Below are 18,377 nucleotides of genomic sequence, written 5' to 3'. Positions count from 1 at the left end.
TCTTTCTCACCTGACGAGCGACACTCGTCGTCTCTCGCAGAACGGCCCGCAAATCCGCTGCTGGTGATTCGGTGAAGAGACCGGTCGCTCTCGTCTCTCTCTCTCTCTCTCTCTTTCTTCTCGAGAGATCTAACGTCGCCTCCTCGTCTCTCGCGAATCGGAATCACGGTAAAAACTGGGCAAATGGCCACGCGGCGTAGCCGGAAGTTCGTCAACCTGGATTTCGCACGTTCGAGAAACGACAACTGGCGGCTTTACCGTCTGACAAACGCCATTTCTTCCAAGCGAGCGACGGCAGAAACGACGCGTCGCCCAATGAGGACGATTCGTTCTCTCGACGCGGGTCTCGAGCGCGAGCATAAACGGGAGTAAACTGCCGCTGAATTAGGTTGACGAACTTCGAGAGAGCGCGACGACAGCGGCGGCGGCGGCGGCGACGATGACGGCGACGTCGACGTTCGAGCACCCAGCGCTGTGTCTGCTAACGAGCTTAAATTATGTCGTTACAGCTTCAGAGCCGCGCGGTGTCGCGTTGAACGTTGAATGACGAGGTTGTCTCTTCGCACGAGCGTTTTTTTCTTTTTTTTTTGCATCGCACTTTGCGCTTTCAGAATTCGCACGTAAAATCGCGCAAATTGTATATATTTGCGAAAAATTAAATAACATAAACCGGTAGAATGTGACCTGCATAACGTGGACAAATCTCGTCAATTGCAGACGAGGAAATTTGTAGCTCTCCTTCTCTCTCTCTCTCTCTCTCTCTCTCTCTCTCTCTCTCGACCTTTTTTTTCGCATGTTTTTGTGCACTGTACAAAAAAATTGTATGAATAGTGTAATTATGGAAATATCCTGTTCCGTTATAAATCACGTAATTTTTATATTTATTCACGTAATTTTATTTTCTTGCTTCATAATCTAGGAAATGTATGAAAATTACTTTGTTTCAAAAAATAAATTCTACCTGCTGTAAGAGAAGAAAAATGTATAAATATACATTTTTCATTTAAAATATTTTGCGTTCAATTTTCTTTTTAATAAATAAAATATTATTAGTGACTTATTTTTCATTAATATCGTATTTGGAAAATTTATTTTTACATTCTACATTGCATGTATTTATCAAGTTGCATTATTTTTATCGTGGAAGAAAAATGGAGATTCGCTGCTTTCTAACGATTTGTGATAGTCGACGAGAATAAATTGCACGTTTCTAAGCATGGCCGCGAGATTTGCCCCTTATCGGCGAAAAGAGATTAAATTTCGACGTTTCCCGCATGCTCGTTCGCTCGCTCGTGTCTCGAATACTAATCGACGGTCTCTCACGTATCATATAAAAAATCGTGCCTCGGTCGCTCATTTGTCCCAGTTTGACGTTTTTGGTGATGACTCCCAGTTATAAGACCCCACAGGACTACTCTTCATGTGCGAGCGAAATCGTAACGTATCCGCAACGAAAGCTATCCAAAGCACCCCGGAGGGTTAACTCGCGTATATATGGACCCGGAGATTGCGATGCAGCCGCGTGCAAGCGAGAATGAAGAAGCCGCGCTGGATATGGGAGAGAACTGGAGCTTTAACGTTTGATCCTGGTCGGTATTTCGCGAATTTTCCCCGAGTTCGCGTAGTGACACGATTACAGCGTGAAGTATAGCACGCGACCGGCAGCAATATTCCAGATATTTTATGGCGATGCGTAAACCGAGCAATGTCAAGTTATGATACGTTAAAAATTAACTTCACGTCGCTGATGCCGGTGTCAATGATTAAAGGGAATGCCACATATGAATGCCGCTGCTAAACTGTCGATAAATGCAGGAGAACGTATTTTCTGTACGCGTGCTATGCAATTTAGTTTATAACATAGTTTATGATCGCTGCTCTTTTGATTATTATCTCAAAAATATATGAGATACTCTGAATGAAATTTTATATCAGACATTGACGAGAGATAAACTGAGACTGTATCCAGTTAAAAAGCGAAACAATTATTCATGTAAAACCTGATACTATTAAAATATTATGATTGTCGTAAAACAGAACCCCGAACATTTTTATTTCAAATATAGAAGTTGTAATATAAGATACAAAAGCAATTATTTTTGTTTGCTTCACTATTAGAATCATATATCAATTTCCATCTTTTTAATTACATATTTATATGTATATGTTTGTATACTAAAATGCAGAATTAATATTAAATTGTCACGTTAAATATTAAATATTTTTATATATTTTTATAAATTTGGAAAATAGACGAGAAAATTCTCGAAATAAATAATCTAAATTAAATATTAAATATAAATAAATGTTTTATCAATTGCAGTGATATTACATTAAATATTGTGCATTAAATATACACATGCTCAAAATCGATATTTTTTTATACATCAAAGTAAATTCCAGAAAATTTTATTCAGTTTGAAAATAAAATTGTCAATTAAGCGTATTACTTATAATCAATATTAATTGTGGTGGCTGATTTGCATAAAAAATTTATATGTTGATATTTCAATAGAAGAAACAACTGTGTATAGATAGTAACGGTAATGTGACAAAAAGTGTCGAATTGTAAATTCTCGAACAGAATTGTAAGAGTTAAAAGAAACTTCGGCCAGTTACCTCTTGCAACGTTCAAAGTTCGATATGTCACGGTTGATGATATACCCGACGAGAAATGACATCCGAGATCCGAAAGGAATAATAAACTTCGGCATACAGTACTGTCCATATGAATTTTTCATATTTTTGATATACGCTTTTATGAATTTTCATGTCAATATAAATATCTTGTTATTAGGGCAATATGCGGTCAGAATTATTTATAGCACGTTGCATTAGAAATTATTTCAAAAAATATGAAGTGTTTTAATATAACTGAATTAAAATATTTGACTTTTTAAAAATATAATGCCCTATTTAATTCTGACAATAAAATTCAACATATAGAAAAAATTCACAATAAATAGTCAATACATATAATTTTTAAACAATACAAAAATATTCTAAAAAAATAAAATTAAGATAGAAATATATTTGCCAATATTAATATCTTACTTGTTATAATTTTATATTTTGTTGTTTTTCTTTATTTTTGTCTGAACGAAATAAAAACAGAATCTTAATCGATTATTTGATATGCTTGATATACCTATTTAATATATCAAGCATATCAAATAATCGATTAAGATACTGCTTTTATTTGATTTTAACAAAATTATTCAAATAATATCATCAACTTATCGCATCTTCATACTGCTTTTAATTGTTTTCTGCAAATCTTTCACAAAGTAATAATAATTGCATTTGAAAATAATTTCTACGAAGAAGAAATTATTTTCCATCTTTTATCTCAAATTTGCTCTGAAATGATTCTTATTTCCACATAAATTTCAATGTTATTTATACCTGTCAAATTGTCCTTTACATTTCAGACATAATTAATATTTCGTATAGCAAGATACTGAAAATGTGTTAATGGATAATCGATAGAATGAGTTCTACTATATGAAATGTTGAAAGAATGTAATTGCATTTGCTCGTATGCATGCTATATATATAATAATAAATCGGCAGTTAAAAATTGCAAAATTAAAAAAGTTAATCCATGTTAATCCATCCACTTTAGGGCATTAAATCAGAGAGATATTCTAATTTCCGATATAGAAAGAGTTTCTTTTATACATATTTTTTATATATGCACATTATATAAATATATTTAATAAAATCTTTCAAATCACTTTTAATTGAACCATTATCAAAAATTGAAGTAACATATAAAGTGTCATTCACGAATACGATATGCGGCAGCGGAATTGTAACATTCAAACCACGTCGAACACTATAAAGTAAGTAGATATATTCGTACGTTCGCGAATTGGAGCAGCGTCCAATGTAATTGATATCTCGAAAGAGATCGTTGTGCACTTTGAGTCTTTTTATTCAATCTTTTTTTTTTTTCAAGCAGCAAATACGTACCAATAGATAATGAATTACTCACGCCACAGCTGCGTCAACCGCTACCTTCCGGATCTTCTCTTTCCGTTGTGTCGGTGCACTCATTCGTGAAAGCACGGTTAATTACGATTCGCACGTGCACTAATTACCGGCATACGGTGATCGTGCGACACTTTGCACAGCACGCCCCGACATTAACCTTACACGACGTGCTCTTTGTTACACGACGAAAGAACGATTGCGTGATAGATGTACAATCGTGCAAAGCTGCAATCCCCGCCTGACGTCTCGTAAATAAGTCAATCAAGCGAGCGGATCTCGAACTACCAAAGATTTTACAAAGATCCCCGATATAAACGAAATGAGCGTGCAACGCGGTTATAAATAATAAAAACGCGAGATTAATTCAGATTATGCATATTGATTTAAACTCGGCGGATTTAAATACGACCGACGCTTCGTCGACTAGCCGAATATGAAAGTAGCATTGACACTTAAGTGACGTAATACGCGAGTTAACGAGCTAATTAAGATTCAACGTATATCATCCGGAAATATTACAGTCGACATTCAGTGTATTGCGACGTGCGCGATACATCTTACAAACGCGTAAATCGCGCGAGATACACGTATCACTGTTAAGCGTTCGGTTTTTCATTACTTAAATTACTCGGTCCAACAATTCGCGTTCTCGATTCGGAAACGATGGGCTAAATCGGAGCGGGGGAAAGGGGGGGAGGGGGAAGAGAAAGAGCTGAAAGCACGGCGCGAGATACATCCGAATCCAAGCGTCAAGGAGGAAACTCTATCGACCTAAATATAGTAGTGAAACGATCTGCAATTTCCAGCCCCTATCGCGTTGATTTCCGTTTCGAGCGAGTAAATTGCGCGAGATATCCATCTCGAATGGCCATCGCCTCGACACGCGTAGTTAATCGCGCATAAGCCAGATGATCATTCGTAAAGGAATGATCGCATTCTCTCTTTGGTAACATATCGCGCGGCCGCGTTCCGAGGGATAATAACACGATGCACGCAGCAGCCCGCGGCGTAGTCTGCCTATACTCGACTTTCATCACACAAACGATAACAGCGACGATCTTGTGTGTGTGTGTGTGTGTGTGTGTAATAGCGCGCTGTGACCAAAGTTATAAAGATTAAAATAACAACCACTATATATTCTATCTATTCCCAATGCAAGTGTACTACGATAACGTGCAGAATTTACGTTAAGATAACGTTAAAAATTCTAATCCTTAAAGTTAATCTCAAACAAAAAGGTTATTGTATAATATTTTGCGCTTTATTCGGTGGGTGTGTTATAAACTGAATAATGATAACGTCACCGTAAGTGACAATTCTAAGTATATCTTGGAAGCTTAAGATATTATTTTATTTCTCTCTAATTTGGCAGGTTATAATTGAAATTCGTCCGTATATAAAATACTTTCAACTGTTAAAAAAAGTTTTCTTTTAATAATTATGTTAAACAAAAATTGAGAACAAATTCAAAACAAGTTAAATATCTAAGTTTGATATGAATTAAATTTACTTGCGTTTTGATCAAGATAGCAGAGAGCAATATTCTCTTATTTATAAAAGCTCGGACTTTTATTTTTTTATGCAAAGAATTGTTTCGCTTTTGAGCGAAATAAATACGTAAATATGTAAAACTGTAGCATAATATCTTTTAAATCTCTTTTGTTAGTACGCAACTCTTTTTTGCACTGATCTAAATTTATGAATTGAGAGTCTAAGTCATTCTCTCTCGATAATTGGAACTGCGAGAAACAGAACACAGATTGTGTCTCAAAATAAATCTCCACCGAGTTTCACGAGTTAAATCGCGAATTAAAAATATCACTTTAACTCTTAAAATTTATCTCAAGACCCATTTATCGAACTATTACTCGTGTTACGACTTGTGTTGGGTTTTAGCCGAGTAAAAACGCGACTATAAATACGGATCACGAATACGTCAGAAATCTCGTCGATCTTTACGAGTGCCGTCTATTATTATCTCGATTATTTCTTCACGCGCGCATACGTTGAAAAGCTAAAACACTTTGTTCTATCGAGGGAATTACTATATGAACGTATGCAAGGTATGGAATTTTTTGTCATGAAATTTTTCATCGGCGCTTTATTTTCCGACTCGCGCCGTTCGTGCACTTACGCGTATTCACCGACAACGCTGGGGATAAGCGGAAAAATGCCACAGCCAGGATCAAAGCCAATAAATTCGGGCAACAAACAGAATGCAATCTCCTAAAAGCTACGTTCGCGTTCGTAGCGAGAAATAAATATCTCGCGCGCCGGCCCGCTTCGAGATTCGGCTGAGGTTCAAGCTCTGGCATTGCCTTTCGGGTTTCCGGTGGACCGTATCCTTTGCATCTTCCAACGTCCATTTAAACTTCCACTTTGCTTGTCGTTATCGCGCCCCTAAACCTCCTTCATGCGGTTCGGCGTTTCTTCGCGCTCAACAAAGCGGGCGAATAGCGGAGAAGGAGAAGGAGAAGGAGAAGAAGAAGAAAGAGAGAAAGAGGAAGACGAGAAAGAAAGCCCGAGGAGAGATGCAAGATGCGATGGGGGAAGTAAGAATGTTCAAAATGCGCTATTTTATCGTAGCTTCACCGGGGCGGTTAAGCGTGCCCTGCGGGCGTCTACCGTTAAGAAGACGAAAACGGCAACGCCGGCGACTGTAACGGCGATGAAACGTGCCGTCGGCCCTTGGTGTCCCCGCGTGTGCTCGAAGCTACATGAAAATCCCATAGTCGCTGGCTGGAAACATCCGTGGCGCGGACAAAGACGGATAAAGACGGAGTCGGCGAAAGGAGAATTATTACAACAGCAAACGGAGAGGAGGGGTAGGGGGTAGGATAGGTCATGTCGTCGCCGCCGCAGCGATACGCGGCGACGCAATTTGCACTTGTTGCCGTCAACACAGTCTGTGCATTAAGCTTTATTAAACCGGCGCGTGCGGCAAGTGTTTAATTTAAAATTACTTCCCGGCTCGGCGGCGGCGAAGTCCGTCATTCGTCGGGAGAATTCATCGAAATTGGATCACGCGCGCCCGGGAAATAAAATCAATCTCGCGCGCGTCAAGCAGGGACGAAACACGAGAGGATATCGATCACGGTTAAGATCACTGCTCGTAGCTGGCGGCTTGATTAATTGACAGAATCGATCCTGCGGTCCAGTGAGTTTATGCGGCGAACGTAAGCTGATTTTGGCCACATTGTTGCAGCCGTGACAGATCGGATAGAAAAGCATTAAACTGCTTAAGCTAAACCCAGTCGGATGTGAGACAGATTTCTGCAGATTACAAAAAGAACGCGCGATAAATTTGCGATCACCGATGTCCACGCTGGGGTTACCAAGCGACGCGCTATAAGTCAAAGTAAATTGTTTCCGCTGCGCGTATAAATATTGTTAATTAAAAGCGCGCCGCGAGACAGTGAAATACAGCTGGCCCGATGCCTTCTATATCGGCTGACACCGGTGACGTTACGGCGACACAGTAGAAAACAGTACAGTTGACTTTACCGTCGAGCGAGGAGCGCGCACGTACGGAGCATCAAGCCCGGGAAAATGTTGCACCAGACACGTTCGAATGATACACGTGCAATAGGTGTAGTTGCGGCGCACGGTGAACTGTCAGTAACAAAGTAGACCGACTGAGAGAGTAAACAGGGCTGTAGACTACAAAACTACGTACACAGCGCGAAATGCCGCGGTACGCGAGCGATTGGAAGAGCGTTGATTTAAACGGCCGATTTCAGCGCCGTCGGGATTTTAGGTATTTGATTTTACAAACCGATGCTGGTAACGAGAAACAACTTGACAACTGACTCTATCGTTCTCACGGCTGAATTGTGTCCGCATTAACCACGCCGCCAGGAATACGTTTGGAATGAACATTGTGTCAGTAATGCCCGACACGGCATGAGCAATATACGTACAATCGATCTTACAAATATCGCTCGCTATCGTTTCGGGAACTTTCATGGCGTTGCCATGTAATATTAACTATGCATCGTATATACGGTTTTCACAGCGAAGGAAGTTTGTGAGCGGCAGCGACGCGAAGAAAAGCGAGAGCGAGAGAGAGAGAAAGAGAGAGAGAGGGGGGGGGAGGAAGCGAGTCTGTAAAATCCGGTCGCTACCACCGAGAAAGCCAATATTCTACAACAAAATCGATACTCTAAATAAATATTGTTCGATAGATACTCGAATTGACGGCGTATCTCCCGTTTGTCGCCGAAAGCCAATATTTATTTCGCCGGACCGAGAAGCGAGAGCTCCGCGCTAGAGACGCGTATATTACATAGCTTTGCAAAAAATTTGCTGGATAAATATGTAGCTAGCGATATATCGAGCTGCGCAAGTATCGAATCGCGCGCAAAGATATTTTCGACTAAAGTACCTTTAGCGCGCCAAATGGCTCAGTGTGGAAGTTCGTAGCTTCCACCGCATAAGTACGTCGGAGCTGGCTTCTCCGTTAATAATATATATGAGAGTTTTTTTTTAACTCGTTATTAAACTGCAAAAGATGCCATTTTATACGGGACATATATAATGTGTAACTTACTTTCAATATCCGTGCCTGGAAGTGGATCAAGGGCTTCCGAGAAACTTCCTAAGCCTGTGCTAATATCTGTAAGAAAACAAATAACTATTATGTAATTACGAGATATATCCCAAGTCATAAAAAGTATAATTGATGGCGTAGATCTTGTTTGTTACGAAAAATCTTTATTCCGCCCAATATTTATTTCGTCGGAACTAAAAAGCAAAATTTCTTTTAAAAATATATGGTTTATATAAGCGTATAAAAATTTATAACGTAACAATGACATATTGATTTGCAACTGATAATGCAAATGAGATATTCTTTGCATGGATTAACGTACAGGATGCGTAGTGTGTTCATTACGAGCAAATCTATGAACATTACCTCCGCACTGGTAGCGCATTAATGCGAGATAATACTGATATATGTAAAGCCTTACGGTCGAGTTTAGGTCGAGTTTATGTCACATGTACCTCCACACATGTAAATTTTGCTTGGGATATCGATCAATTCTACATACCGCCGGCTTTATCACAATTTTATATTTTGTTCAATTAGTTTATATCAACATATTATATTTAAAAAAAAATTAATGACAAACACATTCCGATGTCATTAGTTTTGTTTTAAACTTATTATCGTATAGGATTTCCACAGAAAATAAATTTTGGAATCTCCCACATTTTTTTCTCCATGTTTTCGAAACCATAGTATAAAATTTTCTATAATCAATATCTAATTTTAAGAGGACATAGTATACTTAGATAATAAAAAATGACACATCTGTAACTTGGAATTCTTTATTTAAAGATAGAAATAGAGAAGTCGTGTTTATCCATTGGAAATACTTTTCTCGATATTTATCCTTTATTTAAAAATAATAACTAAAATAGAAGGGCAATAGGGCGGAAAATTGCTATGAAGATTCGCAAGAAAAGAGCGCCGTGGCAATGGAGATTGGCAGTGTGCCAAAGGGCGGCGATCTAACAGTGGAAAAGGGCTGTGCATCATTGATGATTCAGTTCTGATGCACCCGTACCGTTCCCATTCTTCACAATGCAAGATGCATCGTTGACTGCAAGTCTCGCGAATTAGCTTCGCGATGCGTGGCAAAAGAGCGGAAATCGGAATCTGTAATACGATTACTATATAAAATATGTCGTTCGGATCATATCGTCGAAATGAATCGCGCGCAACGAATTCATAACGGGAATAAATTCAGCTATCCGACATTCCGTATGTTATTGCCGCGCCCCCGTGTTCGTGCGAAATCGAGCGGACACCGTTGCAATTCGTTGACAATATTCGAAAAGCGCTCTTCATCCATGCCAATTTTCGTGTTCGTTAATCGCGAGTTATGTCCCTCATCCGATTATGATTCGATACCCGTTGCAATTCCAGCCACATCGGCTGTAACACCATGGACAGGCACCTAAAAATTCTCTGCTACGCATTTACATCGTAATGTGAAATAAAACCAGCATCGCTCTCCCTCCCCTCCCCTCCAATTTTATTAAAACTTCGCCAGATATACCGGTTGTTATGTAATTGATATGTAAGTTGGCTCAAGAGACGAGACAAAAAGGAGAATAAGTATAGGAGAAAAAAAAGACAAAAGAATTTCAAAATGATTGAAAACGTGGAAGCAATCGGCCGGATAAGCGTACCGGATAATATGCATTTCGTGGAGAAAAAGAGCGGGAAATAATGCAAAGTGTGCAACTGGCAAACGAGAGATACGATAGCGGGCTGTCGGCGCAGCTGTGACTGTTTCTACTGCCGAGTGAATCGGTTCTCTCTCTCGGCTGCTATAATAACAGGAGATAAAGGAACAGTGGAACAGAGTCATGATGCGCGACACCCTCGGAAATTAAACGTAACGACTCATGCAGTAAAAGCGTGCGAAAGCATTGGACTATTATATAGCGGAATTAATTTCTGCGTCGAAGAATCAGTGCCTAATACGGAGAGAAAATTAGAAGAGGGACCGAAGCTACAAATCAGAGTAGCAGATTCTTGTGATAGCTTACACCGATATAATTAAACTAATTGCAATTGTCTCTTAAAATAGATTCAGTTTGATTAAGAAATAAGATATTTTCAATGGAATCCATTGCTTGGAAATAATGTTTCACAATTAGATTAAATTATAGTCAATACAGTTATTTACTTCTGCTTTTTATTATACAGAAATAAATATGAAGAAATGAGTATATAAATATCAATATACTTGTAAAGAAATGAAGTTGATACATAAAAAAAAATGTTTTTGAGGCATATGGAACATCTAAAAAATATATACATATTAATTTAAAATAAAAACTGTTTAGAATACATTTAAAAAATATATGTATAATAATTAATAAATACTCATTATATAGAATATCAGTAAAGTAATATGTATAATTATTTATAATAAGGAAGACACATTTGAAAGAGAATCGTGCTATTTAAACTTTATCCCCGGTGGAAAATACGGAAAATCAATTCACGATTTTAATGGAGGCGCAGTGAATTAAACGATGATAGGAAATAATTCATGATGTACTTTATGCGCCTTGATATGCCTTCCGATATTGAAAGTATTCCTTGCCATTGCGATCGTCGAGGAGATTTCGTCGGTCTTGGAATCGCGATGGGACGATTAAGAAACCTCGATATTCAAATCAATTGCTGCCCCATTGCCGTAAACCACCGGCGGTCTCATAAATTCGACGAAATTCAAACCGCGTGGAAACCTTGGCGCATATAACAAGTATCACCGTAGCGCGATGCGCGAGATTCTTCATAATTCTTCTGCGCAAACAAATTCTCGCATTAGCGTCAGAAAGCTGCGCGCGATCTGAAAAGTCACGTTTGCCCACAAGCATTATTTATTCACCGCCGCGGTCGGAAAAGTGCCGTGTAAAAAGCATTCGCCATCGCGAGCCTCGATGAGATTTTAGCTTTTAACGTATTTACCTTAATAAGAGAAGGTATAAATGACAGCTAACGAAGTGCGAATAACAGAGCAGTCCAGTTACGCAAATATAATCAAGAAAACCTCTCGTAGTTTCAAAGAGTTTTCAATCCCGGAGTGGAATCCTACTTTATCGTAGCGTAGTAATTAGAACAGAGATTATTACAACTGCGGCGTACACAATAATGCGACGTCTCGACCCACCGACAGCAAATTACGAAACTCCGAACTCTCTGTGGAAGTAAACTCTGGTCGGTCCGATACGGAAGATCCCGGCACCAGGACCGAGTTTACTTTGGCGCTCTAAAGTACCACAACTCTCGCAACCCGCCTACGAAATAGCATATTATAATAACTTATCGTTAATTTCGGCCTGCTCCGCCGCGTAACTTTCGTAACGGAAAACCGTTCGCTGCGCCGAGGTAACATTAAGTAGCTAGGATCGATTTTCTATACCGATCGAAAATAAACGTGTATGTTAACGCGATACCGAGAAAGTTAACGCAACGTAATCTCTTATGCCACCCTGTATTGTATAAACGCGGCGTATCGCGTTAATGCGCCGTCTCTTCGTAACTTATCCTCTAATCAACCACAACGTCTTTTGTACGGGGAGATAATCCTAGATATTGTCTTCATCTAATCCGGCCGATGTTGCCTATGAGGTTAATTAACAAAATTACCAGGCGTGCGCGCTCTCGGAGCGCAAATTTATCATAACACATATAGAGACGCAATCTCAGAGTAATTTAATCAGCGTACGGCAATGAGTTACGAAACACGTACTTATCGTACAACTCGTATTATTTCAAGGTTCCAAAGTGAAGTCTTTGGGATAAAGCAGCCGGAATAATCCGGCGACCCCTCCCCCTTACGCTTATACGTATACGTTCCATCGGAGACACATTACTTACGGCACATTAATCCCAAGGAGCCGCAGAGGGGTCGCTTTTTGCATCGGAGTTTTATGACGGATAAATCACGCTATACCAGAAATTGCACCCACTCTCGTACCGTCTAAATAGCAAACCGCTGTCGCGTTTTAGCGGAACATATTGCCCGGTTCGATGGTCTATCGACAACTGTAACTCGCATGCAGACGGAATTACACGCGTCCCGCGTTACGCTGTCCGTAACGCGGGTCACTGATGTTTACGATTCTGTAAACCGGCATACATGCGTAGCGCGTGATGTTAATCGTGCTTCTCTCAAGCTTCACGAAACCGACGACATATGAAATCTGAAACTTTTTTCAAATGCTAATTTGAATTTATAACTCGTACAATTATCATCTTTCGTCAAAATTGGATTGCTAAATTTTGAATTCGGTATTAAAGAGGTACGATAATGGATCGATACATGTTAAACAAGTTTTCATCGTAAATGGCACTGAAATTCAATATCGTTGAATTTAGTAGTAATTGATAGTAATCGTATATCAAATTGTCTATAAATTGACAATCCAATACATGCACCTTTGCAGCCAGATTTCGTGGAAATATAAATACCAGAATTATAAGGAAAATTAAAGGAAAAAATGATAAGCTACAAATTAAATATTATAGATACGCAATATCTTAAAAAAAAAATTCATTGTTGCATTGTTGCGTTTTCATAATGTTAAAGCAACAGCAACTTTTTTCAGAAGAATTACTTCAGGATCAATTTTAAACCACTCTATGGTTTGACAATTAAAAAGTGACAAAGGATATACTTTCGAACTAAATACGGAATATCTGACAAATCTCGACACAATAAAAATAGTACGCATTCCAAGAGCATGTAAAACAAAACAACCTGTGCACGGAGTGAGAAAATTCTCGAGATTATTGCAGAATTCAAAGGATTCTGCTCACAAAGGGATAGTATGCGAGAGAGCGCATACGTAATGCTATCTGCGATATCAGACACGACAACATATTCATCGTTCAATATACTTCATGCCGCTTTACATACTTGCTGCGTTACGACATACATATCGCTCATCTATCACGAAGGGCATGGGCAAGGCAGGAATTTCAGACTCGTCCCTACAGAAATACCAAATTTCTGCCGCATCTAGTTCATCGGCAAGAGGATTGTGTCATTGAACAAATCACACCCTATTTCTGATGCGGAAGCTCGCTTAATGATTTCGTGCCATAGTCAGTTTCGTGACCGCACTGTCCAATCATCGAATAGCTTCGAATTTCATTGGCTGATGCCAGGTAGCGATTAAGTGATATGTAAATGTAGTTCAAGAACGTTCGACGTCTCAAATTTCTTATAATCAAGATTTAAATTAATTGTTTTAAACGCGCAAGTCGAAAAATATGATTTAGCTGTAAAAATTCAAGAATAGCCATACAGCACGAAATACAATATAATAATTTCAAGCAATATTGCAATGTTGCTATAATATTGGTGGAATGTTCTGTGCTACATGAGTACATTTTACTGTTAAACATTGCTCTTCAAAATATAAAAAATTATTTTTAAATTTAATAAACTCACCCAACAAAAATTCTTTTCTAAATCTTGGATTTTGTTGAAGGATTATTATATCTTAGAAGTTAGTACACAGAAAGGAAATCTTGAAAGAGACCTTTTAAAATGACATTATTCTCGAGAGATTCACCTAAAGAGAAGGTAGCTTTGATATAGCGAGTCTGCAGAGATCGAATATGATTCCTTAAGAGAATCGGTTCGATTAAGAACGAGTCCTGACAGGGTGGATCGTTCCCTTTCGTCGCCCTCCCCCTCGCACTCCATAAACATGGAATCGTTCGATTTTAAATGAAGCACTCAGCCGAGATTTCCCCGATCGCGGTAATGGTTCTCCCACTTTACTCTTCTTCCACCGAATTTAACGCAAATCCCATTGTCCTTTTGGCCGCATCGTAAAATGCTAATTTGTGGCAACTGGCGTTTGAATGGATGGGATAGGAGTGGGACGGACAAGTGACAATAGTTAGATCCGCAATCGAGGAAATCCTTGAAAAGGCTATCGATTCTCATCTTCATGCCTATGCGTGTGTATGTACGTGTAGAAATCACGTGCCCATGCGGACAGTCGCGAAAGGTACCCTCGTGCAACCGCTACCATGGTGGATGGGCGCGGGTCGGGACTGCACCATGTTCGAAACAACACTCCGGATTGACATTAGATATCAGTGAAGCCGGTCACGCACAGACAGCGTGCCTACTACGAATGGTGCCGAGAGCCCACGACAAGTAAATTTTAATTGAGGCACGAATCTCTCATTTTGTCCCGTAGTTTGTTGCGTGCCCCCACGGGGATTTCCAAATACGCTTATTTTCGACGAAACAACCGAAATTGTTATCCCTGTTTAAGCTAGCTTCTCTACTACCCTTCCACGAAATGGCATCTATAGAGCACGAAATGAAGAACGCACACTGAGAGAAAAGTTTGTAATATTTGTGACCATAATTGCAAGGTGAAATAATAATTATGGTTAGAAGCATCATTTTTATAGTTACAATTTAGTAGTAATAATGTTACATTTGCATGTTTGCAAATTACGAAAAAGATATAAATAATAATAATTAATATTAAAGAATACAATCACAATTATTGTAAAAAAAAAAATATAACTACTTTTTAACATTTGCTTACTATTTACAATAACTAATAATTGTACTTTACATAATTAAAACAGCTATAAATATATAGTTGTCACCAAAAATGATTATAAATAGTTAAATTATTGTAAACCAACCGTTTTTTCTCTCAGTGTAACAAACCCTTAATTCTTAATGAGGGTTCGGATTTCTGTGAAGGAAGGAGGGGCTGTTAGCTTAACAGATACTATGCTAAGCTGACGTCGCAGCTCGATGTAAATTCAAATATCTTTACTTAACAAAATAATGCACAAATCTAATACGATAAATAACAAGAGTGACGGCCAAGTTTATTAAGTGCGTTAAATCCATATATTATTTGCCACGTTTAAATCATTTTCGAAATAAAATCTATTTGACACTCGAAGCTAAAATGAGAGAAATTGATAGAAAAAAAGCTTTAGCGTTCTATTTTTGGTATAAAGCAAATATCGCCAAGTACGTTAGGAAAGCTCTTATTGACAGAAATACGATATTGATGGAGCATCCTGCACAGTCTACTAACTCTCCACACGATACTGTGGGTAATTGCATTTGCACGATGCAAGTATCCAATATACCGACGTCTCCTATCATTTTTATCTAATTACCGAGTTATTAACTTACCACCCACTCCCCGAGGAGCTCTCAGAAGCGAGGGTGAGACGAGCGCAACGCGATCTGCACGACGGTACAACGATTTCCCCTTCCCAGCGAGGTCTGGGCGCCCAATAAAGGAGTTTATCGAGGTATCGCTCGAAAGATAAAATTGAAAACCCAGATCCTCCTTCCAGCCGTACTATCGAAATGGTCGTTCAATATCGACATTTTACTCTACCTACTTGGCGCGACGCAGTCGGGAGTTGCGCAGGGGCGAGGTGTACCATATTTTACGGCAATCAAAAGTTCGCCGATGGAATCTTCCCGATCGTAAACAGCGAAACGACGAGCTCGGGGCCGAAATTTATCGCAAATTAGTTTTGTACCTGTGCGTTTTACGTGCGCGGCATATGGTAAACGAATATAAGTCACGTACACGTGGGTACAGAGTATTATTCCTTACCCTTATCGATCCATAATTCGGACCTATTCTCCAGGATAAAAAATTCTCCAAGAAGATCGGATTCGCCTCGCAGAATCCGACGCATCGTGCGCTACGAGAAACGCGAATCTCTCGGGTCACCCGATGGCGCGGGAACGCAGACGTTTCACGCACGAATATAGCGTAGGAACCTATCGTTTTTATTCCACCATTGACTCGAATAGCCTCTTAACTCTCGCGCGGGATATACGAGCGCTCGATGTGAGGATGTTTTAGAGGGCTGCGAACGTACCCCGCCCTTGCGTCGCGTCGGGCAAAGTCGAGCGAAAAGTCGCCGATATCGCGACGTTATTACCCGCTGAATAACGAGGCGTCGTAATTCATATCGAAAAATATATTCATATTGTATGTGTGTGTGTGTGTGTGTGTGTGTGTGTGTGTGTGTGTGTGTGCGTTCGCGTACGTGTGCGTACAGGACCGGCTGATAGAGCGTTTCGTGTTGCGCTAGCTCGCGCGTCTCGTAAATATTCATTTAATCTGATCTAATCTGTACGAACATATTCCACGCCTTGCGTAATTGCCGGCGAAATTGCAAATCGATATCTAAATGGTCCGACCCCTTTTGTAACGGTAAGCATTGCGCGGGTGTATATCTACGTATATCGAGATAATAGAGGAGGAAGCGTCGTGGAGAACGAAGGGAAACGGCGACGAAACGGCCGGCCGGAATTACAGTGGCAGGAAGAGGAAAAGGGGGGAAAAGAGCGAGGAGGGAGGGGGAGAAAAGACGTGTTACCCAAACGGACCGTGATCCAACATCGGGGGAGGGGGAGGGGGAGGGGGAGGGGGAGGGGGGATATATCTATTACGCTCGAAACCAGAGACTCATGCTTTCGCGTATATTATCGATTCACGTCGCTCCGTCAATTACCCATCTTATAGAGCGGAACGCGCGGAATCGACAACTGGATTCAGTTAGGTATATAATCCGTCCACCGGCAAGTGACATTGATATTCCTGGCGCGTGAGTAATTCGTGCGCCCGCTAAGTGTGGAGCGATCTGTCCTGTGCATAAACGACAAACGACGTAACGAGCGTAGAATCAAATTAAAACGCAATGACGCTTCACCTCGGCCTCTCTCATTATCTATTCGCGCCGTGCGACTCGCCTATATGTATATAAATACATATATACATGCACACGAGTTCGACCGTCGCCGAAGCGCGATAATAATGAATCATCCGTGAAATTATTTTGTCCTTTAAATGCGATTATAATGCGCTTGTGTGTATGCAAATTTCTCGCTACAATGGAAACAGGGGTTAAATCGACTTCAGTTGATCGTGCAAAATCCGTTACACAGGGCAAGTTAGTACGAATTGGGTCACTAAATAGAATTCGCTTTGTAACTCGCTTGAAATTCTTGCACGAGGGGCGCGCGTTCGATAAAGATAATGATAATAATGTAAACAATTTTACAATACAATAAACAATTTTTCGATAAACTTATCTCGCAGACGCAGCTTTTTTTCACGGGTGGCTGATAACAGGTCCGCGGAAAATGTGAGCGAATTAACGTAATGATATAAGACAAGAGGTACGTAATACGTACACATTCCACGAGAAAGATACATGACTCGGAGTGATGAGGGTCTGCCTTGTTGCGCGAGAAAGGGAGGAAAATTGGCCCAAATCCACGAATTTCAAATGGGTCATGTCGAGTCGCCGTCGTGAGAGATCCCTTCCGTGGCTCGTTCTCCACATGTGTGTATCGCCGGCCAGACCGGGTTTTCTCTTCTCCCGTACGGGATGCACGCGGCGCGGAGGGCAAAGGAAATTGCGGTAGAGGCGGAAACCAAAGCAATGCTGAAATTCGTGCAATACCACGCCCCAGCAACGCATCTAATAACAATACTTGCATTAGGTCATGCTCTCCCCGATGTAGACAGCCGGCGAGATGCAGCTTAATGTAGCGCGTTCGCGTTCGTTGTTTCGTCTCGCGCGCTGTTTGAATGTGCACGAAGCGGAGTGCCTCTTGTTTCGGGACGTCTGAATTAAATATGCAGAGGCGGTGTCACTTTTGTGCCATTCAAGAACGAAACGTGGAATTATGCACGGCGCGTAAGCCGTTCGGATTGCCCTTTTGTTCGCCGTTCGGTCACGCGATAGTTTTAATTCATTTATCTAGAAGCAACGTCGAAACTCGCGCTCGGGAAATCGATGAGGAATCGAAATAGACGGCGGGAAT

At 40.1% G+C, this 18,377-nt stretch overlaps 1 protein-coding gene and 1 long non-coding RNA gene across 5 annotated transcripts in view; one reads left to right on the top strand and one right to left on the bottom strand.

Annotated features, from left to right (window-relative positions):
- The window catches only part of LOC118646360, a 179,341-nt gene that overhangs the window by 70,599 nt on the left and 90,365 nt on the right, over positions 1-18,377 (top strand). The gene's annotated exons all lie outside the window — the stretch shown is intronic.
- Positions 1-18,377, bottom strand: part of LOC105837447 — a 220,657-nt gene that overhangs the window by 123,292 nt on the left and 78,988 nt on the right. For all 4 annotated transcript variants that reach the window (XM_036288060.1, XM_036288098.1, XM_036288011.1 and 1 more), the window contains one exon: positions 8,546-8,611. The gene's annotated coding sequence lies outside the window, so the exon portion shown is untranslated. The remainder of the gene's footprint in view (positions 1-8,545; positions 8,612-18,377) is intronic.

The sequence above is a fragment of the Monomorium pharaonis genome, chromosome 1, assembly GCF_013373865.1.
Source record: "Monomorium pharaonis isolate MP-MQ-018 chromosome 1, ASM1337386v2, whole genome shotgun sequence".
In the NCBI taxonomy this organism is placed as follows: Eukaryota; Metazoa; Arthropoda; class Insecta; order Hymenoptera; family Formicidae; genus Monomorium; species Monomorium pharaonis.
Note: the sequence above shows the minus strand (reverse complement) of the source record. Positions and strands in the feature narration are given on the sequence as shown.